The 13,578-nt window shown below is 45.7% G+C and overlaps 1 protein-coding gene across 3 annotated transcripts in view; it reads left to right on the top strand.

The window, feature by feature from the left end:
• Window positions 1-13,578, top strand: part of RYK (receptor like tyrosine kinase) — a 532,318-nt gene that overhangs the window by 456,389 nt on the left and 62,351 nt on the right. The window lies entirely within an intron of this gene.

Below are 13,578 nucleotides of genomic sequence, written 5' to 3'. Positions count from 1 at the left end.
CCATTGCCTTCGACGTCATCAAGATCGTCTCCGGCCGGAGCGACAAAGCGCTTGCTGCTTAAAAAATCCACCCCGGGACCATCGGGAGATCATTCATCGTCTTCGTCCACATTGACGAAATCCGTTGACTCGCAAAAGCCAAAACACAGGCATCGACATCGGTCATCGACTGAATCCACGTCCCAGGATCCGTCGACGGCAAAGCGGCCACTTTCGGAGGAAACCTCGGTGTCTGGGCCTCATCCTCCGATCTCGACTTCTGATCCCCCGCAGGGCCCTGCAGCGGATCCAACGCCTCAGCCTTCGCCACCGCTTACAACTGCTCTGGTACCATCAGTTGTAACGCCGGAATTCTGATATCATCAGACAAGCGATATCACAGGCTTTGAGGGAACAGCTAATTCCGACGGGCTCGTCGATGCCGATGCTCCAAGCATCGATGCCGGCAACTTTGCCGATGCCAGTGGGACCACCGATGCCAGTGTCCACAGTGATGCCGAGAACACTAGAGGAGTCGACGTCGACACCAAGAATAATAACCACATCGAAGTTGATATATGCGCAATTGCCATCGACTACTCCCGTGTCGATGCCTATGTTGCCGCCTACATCAGGAAAAAGGCCGCTCTCAACGTCGACGTCGAGACCAACTTCAGTTCCATCGAGGCCAACACCGATGGATGACACTGATGTTCATGACCTACCATCCTTCCAACGTCTGCTTCAAAGGTATCAGGATGTCATAGACACTTTACTTAAAAAGCCTGGGGAGCATGTGTTTCCATCTACTCCCACTGACGACCCATTACCAGGTCCATCAGGACTACATCTTCCGCCAAGATCCACATCAAAGCCACCTTATAGACAGGAAGAAGAGGATTCCTGGGATAGTCAAGATACGGACTCCTCTTCTGAGGACTTCATGTCGGATCCCTCACCTCCAGAACCCGGAAAGAAGTCCCCACCTGAAGACCTGTCTTTCTCAAATTTCATACAGGATATGGCAGACACCATTCCTTTTAAATTGGAAGCAGAACAGGACTCAAGACAACATACTTTAGAGGTCCTGCAATTTGTGGATCCACCCAAACAAGTTTTGGCAATCCCAATTCATGAGGTGCTCTTAGACCTGCAACACCGTATCTGGGAGCATCCATCCACAGTATCATCTGTAAACAAAAGGGTAGATTCATCTTACTTGGTACAATCAGCACCAGGGTACCAAAAGGCACAACTACCACATCAATCTGTGGTAATTGAATCTGCCCAGAAAAAAATCGAAAAGAATCCGCCCTCACTCCTCCACTCCACCTGGCAAGGATCATCGCTTCCTTGATTCCTTGGGAAGAAAAATCTATCAATCTTCAATGCTAAATTCAAGAATCTCTGCATACCAGCTGTACATGACACAGTATCAGAGAAATTTATGGAAGCAAATGGAGGAAATTACAAACTCTTTGCCTGAACAGCTTCAAGAACCTGCACAAGCCATAATACATAAAGGCCTGGAAGCAGGTAAACATGAAGTAAGAGCGGCCTACGACAGTTTTGACACTGCCTCCAGGACTGCAGCTGCAGTCATTGCTGCTCGCAGATATGCATGGCTCAAGGCATCCGACCCCAGGCCTGAGGTTCAGGAAAAACTTGTTGATCTTCCATGCCTGGGAGACAACCTATTTGGAGAAAAAGTATAAGAGGCAGTACAACAACTGAAGGATCACACAGAGACATTACGTCAACTGTCCCAAATACCTCAGGATCCTTCCACACAGCCTCCTCGACGACTTCCCCGCAGAGAAACAACGAGGCCTTACTACAGGCCACGCAGATATTACTCCCAAACATCTAGGGGTAGATCCACTAGGCCTCAACAGCAACGTGCCCAAACTAGACAACCCAGGGCACCTCGTACGCAACCTCCACCTCAGACAGGCCCTGCGACTGGGTTTTGAGATACTGCCCAGAGAACAAGCCACTCCTTTAAACCCTCACACACAACTTCCAGTGGGTGGAAGAGTATCCCATTTTTACACACACTGGCAAACAATAACAATAGACCAATGGGTGCTCTCTATAGTTGCTCAAGGTTACAAACTAAATTTCCTGTCAATTCCACCAGAATTTTCACCGAGAGCCTTCCCACAACAAGAATCTCAACTAATTCCTCTACAAGCAGAATTATCCACCCTTCTGAAAATCAGGGCAATACAGTTAGTGCCCCAATCTCAGAAGGGAAGAGGATTCTACTCCCGTTACTTCCTCATTCCAAAGAAAACAGGAGGCCTACGCCCCATCCTAGACCTAAGAAATCTCAACAAATTTCTAAAGAAAGAAAAATTCAGGATGGTTTCCCTAGGCACCATGCTTCCTCTTCTTCAAAAAGGAGATTGGCTTTGTTCTCTGGATCTTCAGGATGCTTATACTCACATCCCAATATACCCCCCTCATCGCAAATACCTGCGCTTCATAGTGGGTCATCAACACTTCCAATACAGAGTACTCCCTTTTGGACTCGCCTCTGCACCCAGAGTGTTCACAAAATGTCTAGCAGTCAAAGCAGCACATCTACGCAAACAAGGTGCTCATGTATTCCCATACCTAGACGACTGGCTCATCAGACGTCAGTCTCTACAAGGAGCTCTCCATTCTCTCAATCAAACAATTGCAACACTACATTCAGTGGGATTCCTGATCAATTATCAAAAATCCCATCTCACACCATTACAACTGCTTCAATTCATAGGAGCAGAATTGAACACCAACCTTGCAAGAGCTTTTCTACCAGAAGATCGTGCAGAAACAATCTCACTGCTAGCAACGTGGCTCAGCTCACAAACACAAGCAACAGCTCACCAGTTTCTAACTTTACTAGGCCACATGGCCTCTACAGTTCACGTCACACCCATGGCACGTCTAGCCATGAGAATAACACAATGGACTTTAAGATCACAATGGATCCAAGCCATTCAACCACTGCATACTCAAATTCAAGTAACACACCAACTACGTTCTTCTCTACTATGGTGGATGAACAAGGACAATTTGCGCAAGGGCCTACCTTTTCAACAACCGGTTCCACAAGTAACTGTAACTACAGATGCATCCACCTTGGGTTGGGTAGCTCATATAGACAATCTCCAAACACAAGGAACTTGGACAAAGCTCGAAGCAACTTTTCAAATCAATTTCCTGGAGCTTCGAGCTATACGCTATGCTCTACATGCCTTCAAGGACTGCCTTACACACAAGACTGTTCTGATCCAAACGGACAACACAGTAGCCATGTGGTACATAAACAAACAAGGAGGGACAGGCTCGTACCTCCTTTGTCAAGAGGCAGCTCAGATATGGAGTTGGGCCCTGAACAACTCCATGTTTCTCAAGGCCACTTATCTGGCAGGCATTCACAATGTAGTGGCGGACAGACTCAGTCGTCAATTCCATCCACACGAATGGTCTCTGGATCCCTCAATAGTGACCAGGATATTTCAACGTTGGAACAGCCAACAGTAGACCTCTTTGCATCACATCTGAATCACAAAATGGACAATTACTGTTTCCTATACAACTTGAACAACAGGCCAGCAAAGGACGCATTTGCTCGCCCTTGGAACTCAGGCCTACTCTATGCGTATCCTCCAATACTGCTCATAACCAAAACTCTAGTGAAGTTGCAACAGGACAAGGGGACCATGATACTCATAGCCCCATATTGGCCTCGACAAGTATGGTTTCCCACACTCCTAGACCTCTCAGTCAGGGATCCAATTCGTCTGGGAGTAGCTCCCACTCTCATAACTCAAGATCAGGGTCAGTTGCGCCATCCCAACCTCCAATCCCTATCCCTGACAGCATGGATGTTGAAAGCTTGATCTTACAACCACTCAATCTTTCATCCAATATATCTCAAGTGCTTATAGCTTCACGTAAACCTTCCACACGGAAGAACTATGCTTCCAAATGGGAAAGGTTCACTTTGTGGTGCAAGCAAAACAACATCAATCCTTTCACTTGCCCTACAAATTCTTTACTAGACTACTTGTACCATCTTTCAGAATCTGGTCTCCAGACTTCATCTGTAAGAGTACATTTAAGTGCAATCTCCGCTTACCATAATCAGGTAGCAGATGCACCTATCTCTACACAACCTCTTGTCAGCATATTTATGAGAGGTTTAACTCACCTCAAACCACCAATTAGACATCCAGCCACACAATGGGATCTCAATTTGGTTTTATCAAGACTTTTGCGTTCTCCTTTTGAACCCATACATTCCAGTGAGCTAAAATTTCTTACATGGAAGACTATTTTCCTCATAGCCATTACATCAGCTAGAAGGGTTAGTGAGTTGCAAGCACTTGTCACATATGAACCTTACACTAAGTTCTTACATGACAGAGTGGTTCTCCGTACTCATCCTAAATTCCTCCCCAAGATAGTCACGGAATTCCACTTAAACCAATCTATAGTTTTACCCACATTCTTTCCAAGGCCTCACTCTCATCAAGGAGAAAGGGCCTTGCATACCTTGGACTGTAAGTGTGCTTTATCCTTTTATCTAAACTGCACTGCAGCCCACAGGAAATCCAATCAACTCTTTGTTTCCTAAGACCCAAACAAACCAGGTAAACCAGGGAACGCTGATGTGGAGCATCGAGCAGAAGCAAAGAAGCATTGACATCAGTCCATGTCAATACACTGTGCTGTAGCAGCAGCCATACCCCCTTCCAAGCAACCCTGGAGAATGAGATGGTCATCTTACAAAGAATGTAGGGGATTATGCCATCTCCAAGGGCTCAGGTTTCTAAAGTGTCCTAGGAAAATGCCACTTCTTTTCCTGCCCTGTGCTCTGTTAGCATCAGCAATATTTGAGGAGGAATTGGAGAAAAGGATCAAGAAGAAGATGGACTGTTGTCCCACAGCATTGGAGCACTGGCATCCAGAGTGATGCAGATAGAGGCACATCCAATACTAGAGACGCTTAACAGCACTTGGAGGTATTTATCAATGGTGATGCTCAGAAGGGCAGCTGTACCAGTGTCAATTTCCAGTGCATCAGGGGTGGAAGCTTCACTAGATTGACCTGGCATATAAACCCCAACAGTCAAGAGGAGTCCTCACTTAGATGTTTTCTGTTAGCCATGTGAAGACTCAATTATGGATCTGAAGACTGCTCTGGAATCAATGACAGATCTCCCTTCAGACCCTTCCTCCATAGGAAAGTAGAAAGTCTTCATCCGATGTTGTAAAGGAAATATCAGAAGCCATTCCATTTGCTTTGGAGGAAACTGAGCCCTGGGCTAATTTATTGGACATATTCCAGTTCATTAAGCCACCTTACCCCCTCCCAAGGATGTTGTGGCAGTGTCTATGATGCCTTTAAGGAAGTGCAGATGAGAATGTGTGAGAACATGCTTAGTGTAGCCTTTTGTGAATAAGAAGGTGAACACCATGTTACATGTCAAGTAGGCTCCAAGATTCAAGAAACAGCAGCTGCTGCATCAGTCTGCAGCACTTAAATCTGTTTTCAAGAAGATCAAAAAGTCACTCTTCGAAGCCCTCACGGAAAATATCTTTGTATCTTTGTCCTTGTTGAGAGGAGCATTTAGCAAAATGCTATACTCAATTCCCACATAGCTTCTTACTAGCTCTTCATGAGCCAATACATGTAAGACATCCTGCAGAAGATGAAAGTCCTGTCAAAGTTTCTCCCTCAAGAGAAATTGATGGGCAAAGATGAGAAGTTTGTAAAATACTTGTTCATATTGATCTATGATGTGTTTGAAATTCTATTGAGATCTTCTGCCGTTGGTATTGGTGCCTACAGATTCTCATGGCTGCCAACCTCAGTCCTCAGATCAGAGGTGCAGGATAAGCTTTCAGACATGCCCTCAAGGGATAAAGCTCTTTGGAGATAAAGTCAAGAAAACGGATCAAATAAAGGACCACTGTACTACATTTTCTGCAGTCACTACTAACCCACTCTCTACATCTAGGAGAAGCTAGAGTGGGGCACTGAGGAGACACTTCTATCCTTAGAGGCTTATCCTCCGCCCCTTCACTCGGCAACAACAACAAGGGCATCATTCACATACCAGTCATCAGAGGGTCTTGAAGCCAAAACGACTCCCCCAGAAAAAAAAACAGGGATGGAATTTTGAATGGATTCAGGAAAACATAGCCAGTATTCCATAATCTGTCCTAGAGAACTTCCCCGTGGTGGGGTGGGAGGGGAAGGCTGAAGTTTTATGTAAACCCTTGGCCCACTATAACCTTACTTTCTTTTTTATGTTCAAACTTTTTATTAAGTGAAACACATAGGAACCAACAAAAATTCAACTGCATTACACAATGGCAAGCACTGAAACAGTTACATAGAACAACCTGGATAGCCACCACCACCTGGTACTGATATGTGCACACATTAGTTTTCCATTAGTACACAAACCCCTACTCCTAACTACCCCGGGTCCAGTCGCCAAGAGTCCCTTAGCCAGGCAGCATTGTTCCTTTGCTACCTTGGATGCCTATTGCCAGTCCAGTTGCAAATTGGCGACAGCACCACTCCCTATCTAATACTTTCCCCACCCATCCCACCTCTCCCCTCCTCCCCCCCAACTGGTGGACATGTTCGTTGTCTTGCTCTATCCAGTGCGAGATGAATTAGCCATTGAGCACCAAACTTCGAGTCCTGTGTGGTAATGACCGCAAATAGGGTTCCCAGGTCTGCAGAAAAGCCGTGCGGTGCCTTGGTGAGCGTCTCGAGGATATGTTCTCCATCTGCATTAATCCATGAAAATGACTACGCCACACCCAGATCGATGGAGCTTTTTCCTCCAACCAATGAATAAGGATTACCTTCTTCCCCACCAAACCTGCCTTCTGCAAGAGGATTCGTATACCCTTTGTCCGAACCAAATATCTAGTAATACAATGAAATAGCCATAGATAAGGGGACACTGGCAAATTAACCCCACCAATGTGGACAAATACCCTGCAATTTTATGCCAATAGACTTGAATTTTAGGGCAAGCCCAGAAAACATGTGACATATGCCCAATGGACACCTGGCAGTACATACAAGTAGCTACGGAGCGGACACCTGTTCGGAATGCTATGTACGGGGATATAAAAGCCCGTCGCAAAAATTTTAAGTGCATTTCCTTAAAATACATATTGCTGGTAATCGGGTTTACGCTCCGAACACTAAACGCAAAAATAGTTGGTGTCAACATGAAAACGCCGTCGCGATTCCATCTTTCCACCGCCTCCTGGTAAGAGTCTCTGGGCATGCCCTAAATTAACTTGCGGTAATATACCGACAAAGTGGGGATCTTCTCCTGATCAAATTGAAAAAATACATCCAATGCCTTAAACGCCGCCAGGTGCCCCTCAGGTGGACCCAGGGAGCGTATATAGTTTTTAACTTGCAAGTACCCAAATATATGAGAGGCAGATAACCCATAGTAGTCTTGCAAAAACTCAAAGGGCAGAATGTTACCCTCCGAATCAAGAACATGACCTAGATATAAAATACCTTTCCGCCTCCATGTCTGAAAACACTGCGTAGTAGAACCTGGTGTAAAATCTAAATTCCCACCCATGGGAAGGAGATAAGAACAGACCTTAGATATCCCCAGAAATTTAATTAAAAAACCCCATGCCTTCCGGATAGGTAGTATAAATGGGTGCTTTGTTAACGGAGACGGGACTTCCGTTCCCTGGCTCATTAGGACATAACTCAGAGCCAAAGGTGCAACCATCGTATGCTCGGCCAAGAGGTTGACACATCGAGATTGTCCCAAAAGCCAGCCTCGCAACAGACGAAAGTTAGCCGCTAACCCATAGAACTTGAGCACTGGAATTCCCATGCCTCCCCTGGCCCATGGAAGTTTTAACCATTTCATTGGGATTCTAGCTTTTTTCCCCTTCCATATGAAGTGACTTACCATTTGATCAATCCGGGAAGCATCCCGAACTGCTAACATGAGAGGGAAATTCTGAAAAATGTAGAGCCATTTAGGCAAGATTACCATTTTAAATAAATGTATTCTGTCTCCTAGTGAAAGTGGTAGGTTCCGCCATATATGTAGTTTCTCCTGGGTCGCCCACATCAATGGAGGGATATTAAGAGTATAAATCTTCGAGATATCTGTGGTTAAATAGATCCCTAAATATTTAATGGACCCCTGGGCCCACTTCAAGGGGAAGGATCCCCTCCATCTCTCCTGAAGGGTCTCCGGGAAGGCAAGTGCTTCCGATTTGTCCCAGTTAATGCGCAGCCCGGAGAGTGGCTCATATAGCCAGAATAGCGCCAGAAGGGCTTCTAAGGACCTATGTGGCGAAGTTAGAAACAACAAGACATCATCAGCAAAGGTCGCATATTTAAAGATTTCTCGTTTCTCCCCCTCATGAAATTGGATTCCCCGGATAACCGAATTAGCCTGGATAGCTAGAAGAAGGGGTTCCAAGGTCAGCAGAAATAATAGTGGGGACAGCGGGCATCCCTGTCGGGTTCCCCTCTCTACAATAAAAGGATCTGTTAATCCCCCATTGACCTTTATACGCGCCTCGGGATTATTATAAAGAAGCTGGATGGCCTGAAAGAAAAAACCACTAAACCCCATTAACTTTAAGACATGAAACATATACCCCCATTCCACTCTGTCAAAGGCTTTTTCTGCATCCAGACTGACCACCAAATAGGGTTCATTTACTCTGGAACACATCGCCATCGCCACCGCCACCTGTCTAAGATTGCGCAGTGCAAACCTTTGCTTCATAAAGCCCACCTGACCAGGTTTGATCAGTGATGGAAGAACGTTTCCCAGTCGGTCTGCCAAAACTTTTGCCAATATTTTATGGACAACATTTAGCAATGAGATGGGGCAATATGGCACTGGCAATAAGGGATCCTTTCTGGGCTTAGGGAGCACCGTCACATATGCCATGTTCTCCCCTGCCGGAAAAGTCCCTTGGCTAATTAACGTATTGTAAACCATGGGTAAAAGTTTAGATAGTTGCAGCTGAAGGCATTGAAAGAATTCAGCACTATACCCATCCGGGCCGGGGGCCATTAGCTTTTGCAGATTTTGTATTACCCGGGTAACCTCAGCTTCCGTTATGGGTTCATTTAGATACCGAGAGAATCCACCGTCAAGGCTGGAAGCTGGAGCTGGTCCCCAAACTCCTCCCATTTAGAAGCATCCCAGCCCTCCGTTTGGTATAGCTTAGAGTAAAAGGTGTGGAACGCTTGTTTAATACCTTCAGTGTGGTTCACGATCTGATTATGTGTAGTCTTAATCGCATGAACATAAGCCGATTTGATAAGCTATGCCATCAATTTGCCGGATTTGTGTCCATATTGAAATAATTTGAATTTATAAAAGAGGAGACTTTTCTTAGCACGTTGATGCAGTAGTGTATTAATGGCTGTTTGTATAGAGAAAAACTCCGGCCTATGGCTCTTTGTGGGGCCCTGGATTAGGTTCCGTTTTGCTTTCTGAAGCTGGGTAGTCAATGCTAAGATCTGTTTATCTATTGATTTTTTTCCTGTGAACTACATAAGAAATTATCTCCCCACGCAGTACAGCCTTGGCTGTGTTCCAAAATAAAATGGGATCATCTTTATGTTGGGCATTTGCCAATTCAAATGCTGCCCATTTGTCTTTTAGAAATTTTTGGAAAACCGTGTCCTCCGCCAGAAAGTAAGGGTATTTCCATTGGAATATGCTATATTTGGAGAGAGGGTTTCTGATTTCCAGCCAAATTGGCACATGATCGGAAATAATTATATCTCCAATCCCAGCTTCCACAATCTTAAAAAAAACTATTAGTACTCACACGGAGATAATCTATTCTAGCATGGGTCGCATGGGCCCGGGAAATATGTGTGAACTCCTTCTCTTGGGGGTATAACAGACGCCAAGCAACTATTAGGTGCAATGTGGATTCTAAGAATCTGAGTCTCTTACTAGACTTACCCTGTATCGTGGCTGTGGAAGTTCTATCATATACAGGGTCTTTAACCGCATTGAAATCACCCCCCACTATTAGCGTATCATCAATATGTGGGATAAGTAGGGCATGCAGCTCTCGAAAAAAGGAAGCCTGGTATGTATTTGGGGCATATATATTACATAGAATGAGAGTTGACTTGTTATATTCCGTTACCAACATTATATATCTCCCTTTGGGATCTTTCACTTCTTTCAACAATTTGATCGGAAAAGATTTCCTTATTAAAATGGCCACCCCCGCAGACCTGGTAATAGCAGAAGAGAAATGAACTGAACCCACCCAGCGCTGTTTTAGTTTACTATGTTCGAAATCAGTTAAATGCGTCTCCTGCAGGAAGGCAATATCAGCTGATTTTTTATTGAGGGCCTGCAGAATCTTAGACCTTTTAACCGGAGAGTTCAGACCCCCTACATTCCAGGAATAAAGAAAGGAGTTACGACTACTCAAGGATGCGCATTACCAATAAAACCTGCAGCAATGAAACTTCTTGTGAAGGGTAGGGAGTCTCCCAGCTGAACTCCCCCCCCCCCCCCCCCCCGATGTAAGACAGAGAGACAACGTGCTTAGATTCATGCACATCGCACATACCCACACTAAACCAAGCTTCCCCCCTCCCCCTCCCCCCTCGCTTGTTTCCCACACACACACACCCTACCTTCCCACTTTCCCCTCCTCCATTCCCAAATATCCCCTCCCCTAGCCCTACCATCAGTAGATAGCAGGCTGAGATCACTTCAACCTGCTGCCCAGCCCTCGCCCCCCCCCCCCCCCCTTCTCGGCAACACCATCCGAACAGTTTGGTACGTGGCCAAAGTTATAGAAAGATCCAACAAATAATTTTATGAACTTAGGACTGCCCATAGAGTCTATATCTTAAAGAAGAACATAGATAGTCCGGGATTTGATCCGTCCATGGTTAGGAATCAGCAGTCATCACATCCCACAGGAGCCATCCCTACTGACGTTCTTTGCCAGTAATATCGGCTGTAATCAATAATAGCAACATGAGAAATTCCCTAAGAATCAGTTAAACGGTGGGAACTGTAGCAAAGAACTGGTCTCCTCAATGCCCCTGAGAGCTATGAAACCGCGTCGGACAGTGGACATTTGGCAGTTCTCCTGCCCCGCTTGAAGGGCTGACATCATGCGAAATCCCAAGCCACTGTCCAGCCACAGCAGGGCTGTCACCAGAGAGTTCCAAACTTTTCCACCTTTATGAAGTTATTCGACAGACCCCCCAAGTGGAGGCCTGAATCCATCGCAGCAGCTGTGAACCCTTATGGCTGCTCCCGGTCCATCACCATAACCCCCTCAGGGGTCAGATCTGCTGGGAGCGGGTAATGATTGCATAAATTGCTTGAGCTCTGTTGCTTCCGTGAACCAGCGAACTCCGCTGGCTGTTTGGATTCTCATTTTCGTGGGGTACACTAAAACCGCTCTGATGCCTTGTTCAAACAACTGCGAGCAAAATGGCACCAAAACACGGCGTTTTTGTGAAACAGTGGTAGAAAAATCCTGAAAAATCAAAACCGGGCGATTGTCATAGAGTAATTTAGTCCCTTGCCGAAGCGCCCGCAGGATCACCTCCTTATGGGCGTAGTTCAGAAGTTTTGCAATAACCACTCTGTTTCATGTTCTCCGCGCGTTTAGGGCCCAGACGGTGGGCCCTTTCGATACGGACCGGCCCTGATAAGTTAGTCAGTGACAGTGCCGTTGGGAGCCACCCTTCCAGGAAATTCAAAAGCTTATACTTTTCTAAGCTTTCTGGGAGGCCCACTAACCTGATGTTTGCTCAGCGAGCACGGTTCTCTAAATCATCAATCTTCTCCGCCTGTTTCTCCACTGTAGCTTTAAGCCCTGCGATTGCCTCCTGGGCCACGTGGAGGCCATCTTGGTTTCCGGAGACTCTGGCTTCGAGATCTGAAAAGTGGCGATCAATGGCGGACATCCCGGCCTGTAACTCCTGCAGCTGGTCCGATATTTTTTTTAACTCAGGGGCGATCGCTGCTAACACTGCGACTGTTAATTCGGCAGTGGAGCCCTGCGATCCCGTTCCAGTCTCCACGACTCCGCCCCCATCCTCTGGGGAGGAATCGGGTGCCTGGGCCGAGTCCTTCTCCCTCTCTTTTTTCCCCGCTCTGGCCGCCATCCACTCTATAATCACTGTTGTTGATCCACGAGGCTCACGCAGGGCACCAAAGGAGGAAAAAACCCCGATATCGGGTGTCGGATGAGGGAGGATAAGGAGGGCTTAGGCTCCGCAACGGGGGATCACATCCTCTCCCGTCAAGCAGTCACGTGATCTCCCCCTTTTTTTTTAATAAGAATTTTGTTATGCAGGTAAAATACATTAAATAACTTCTTGGTGCTTATAAAACTCTTAAGCACTTATCTATGAACAATCCAGGTATTGTCTTCCAATCCATGATGTCATTAGTAGCCCATGGAGGAGATCTGCAAGGCTGCAACTTGGGGTTCAGTCCACACATTTACATGATATTTTTCAGATTGGGATTCCCGACATGACAAGAAGTTTGATAATTCTGTCTTGCAAGGTTTCTTTGAGGTTTAGAATCCAACTCCATCCCCATGGGGGACCAAAATTAAAAAAATGGGTTATTGCCAGCAAAAATGTTACTTGACCAATTGCATTATTTTTGTATATTTTTCTCTGCTTTTTGTTAAATAGCTGGATTTCCATGTGTGAGGGCTGCATATCCTGCTTGTCTGAGAAAGCAAAGTTGCGTATCTGTAATAGGTATTCTCTGAGTACAGTAGGACATCAGTTCTTAACAAACACTCCCTAAGGAGTTATTTTTCTCTAATTTATAGCTATATATTTAAAACTGGGGAGGGCACCATTCAACAACAATCACCATGATATGAGGAATCCCACACGTGCTTATTATAGCATGTCAGAAAGACGTGGAAGCTGTTGAGTTACTACTCCAGTCCAGACTATGTTCGATGGCCTCCCCATGTGTGAGGAGCAATATCCTGCTGTTCTCAGAGAACACCTGCTACAGGTAAGCAACTTTGCTTTATTAGATAAACACTGGAAAAACACCACTTCCCCTCTCGCCCCTCCCCTTGTTTATCTCGGATCCTTAACTCAGTTTTCGTGCTTTTTTTTTTTTCATTCCAGTCAAAACTCAGCTGCACAGACGTTTAGTAGCTGATGGGCTTCCATTCTCTTCCTTCTCCTGCCAGCTCTGCTGCACAGCTGTTTTCAGTGGCAAGCATCAGAACTGATCGCAGAAGGAAAGATTGAACAAGGGTTGGGTGAGTGGTAGGGTTAAGAATGAAGAAAAAATTGAGGTAGGCTACATGAGGGCTGAAGCTGTGGAGTGGGGGGAACAGTAAAGAGTGCTAGATGGAGAAGCGTGTGCTGGTGGCTGAGAAGAATGTGAGTATGGAAATACATTTGTGTTATGAAAATGTATGTATTTGATACAACCAGAAAAGGTACCCAGCACCAGAAGTACCGCTACTCTATACAAAACAGATTTTTTTGTGCCCTCAAAAAGACTTATATTTAACTAGAAAATACATCTGAAG

This window comes from Rhinatrema bivittatum, chromosome 9 (genome assembly GCF_901001135.1).
Source record: "Rhinatrema bivittatum chromosome 9, aRhiBiv1.1, whole genome shotgun sequence".
In the NCBI taxonomy this organism is placed as follows: domain Eukaryota; kingdom Metazoa; phylum Chordata; class Amphibia; order Gymnophiona; family Rhinatrematidae; genus Rhinatrema; species Rhinatrema bivittatum.
This window is presented reverse-complemented; position numbering and strand designations above follow the sequence as displayed.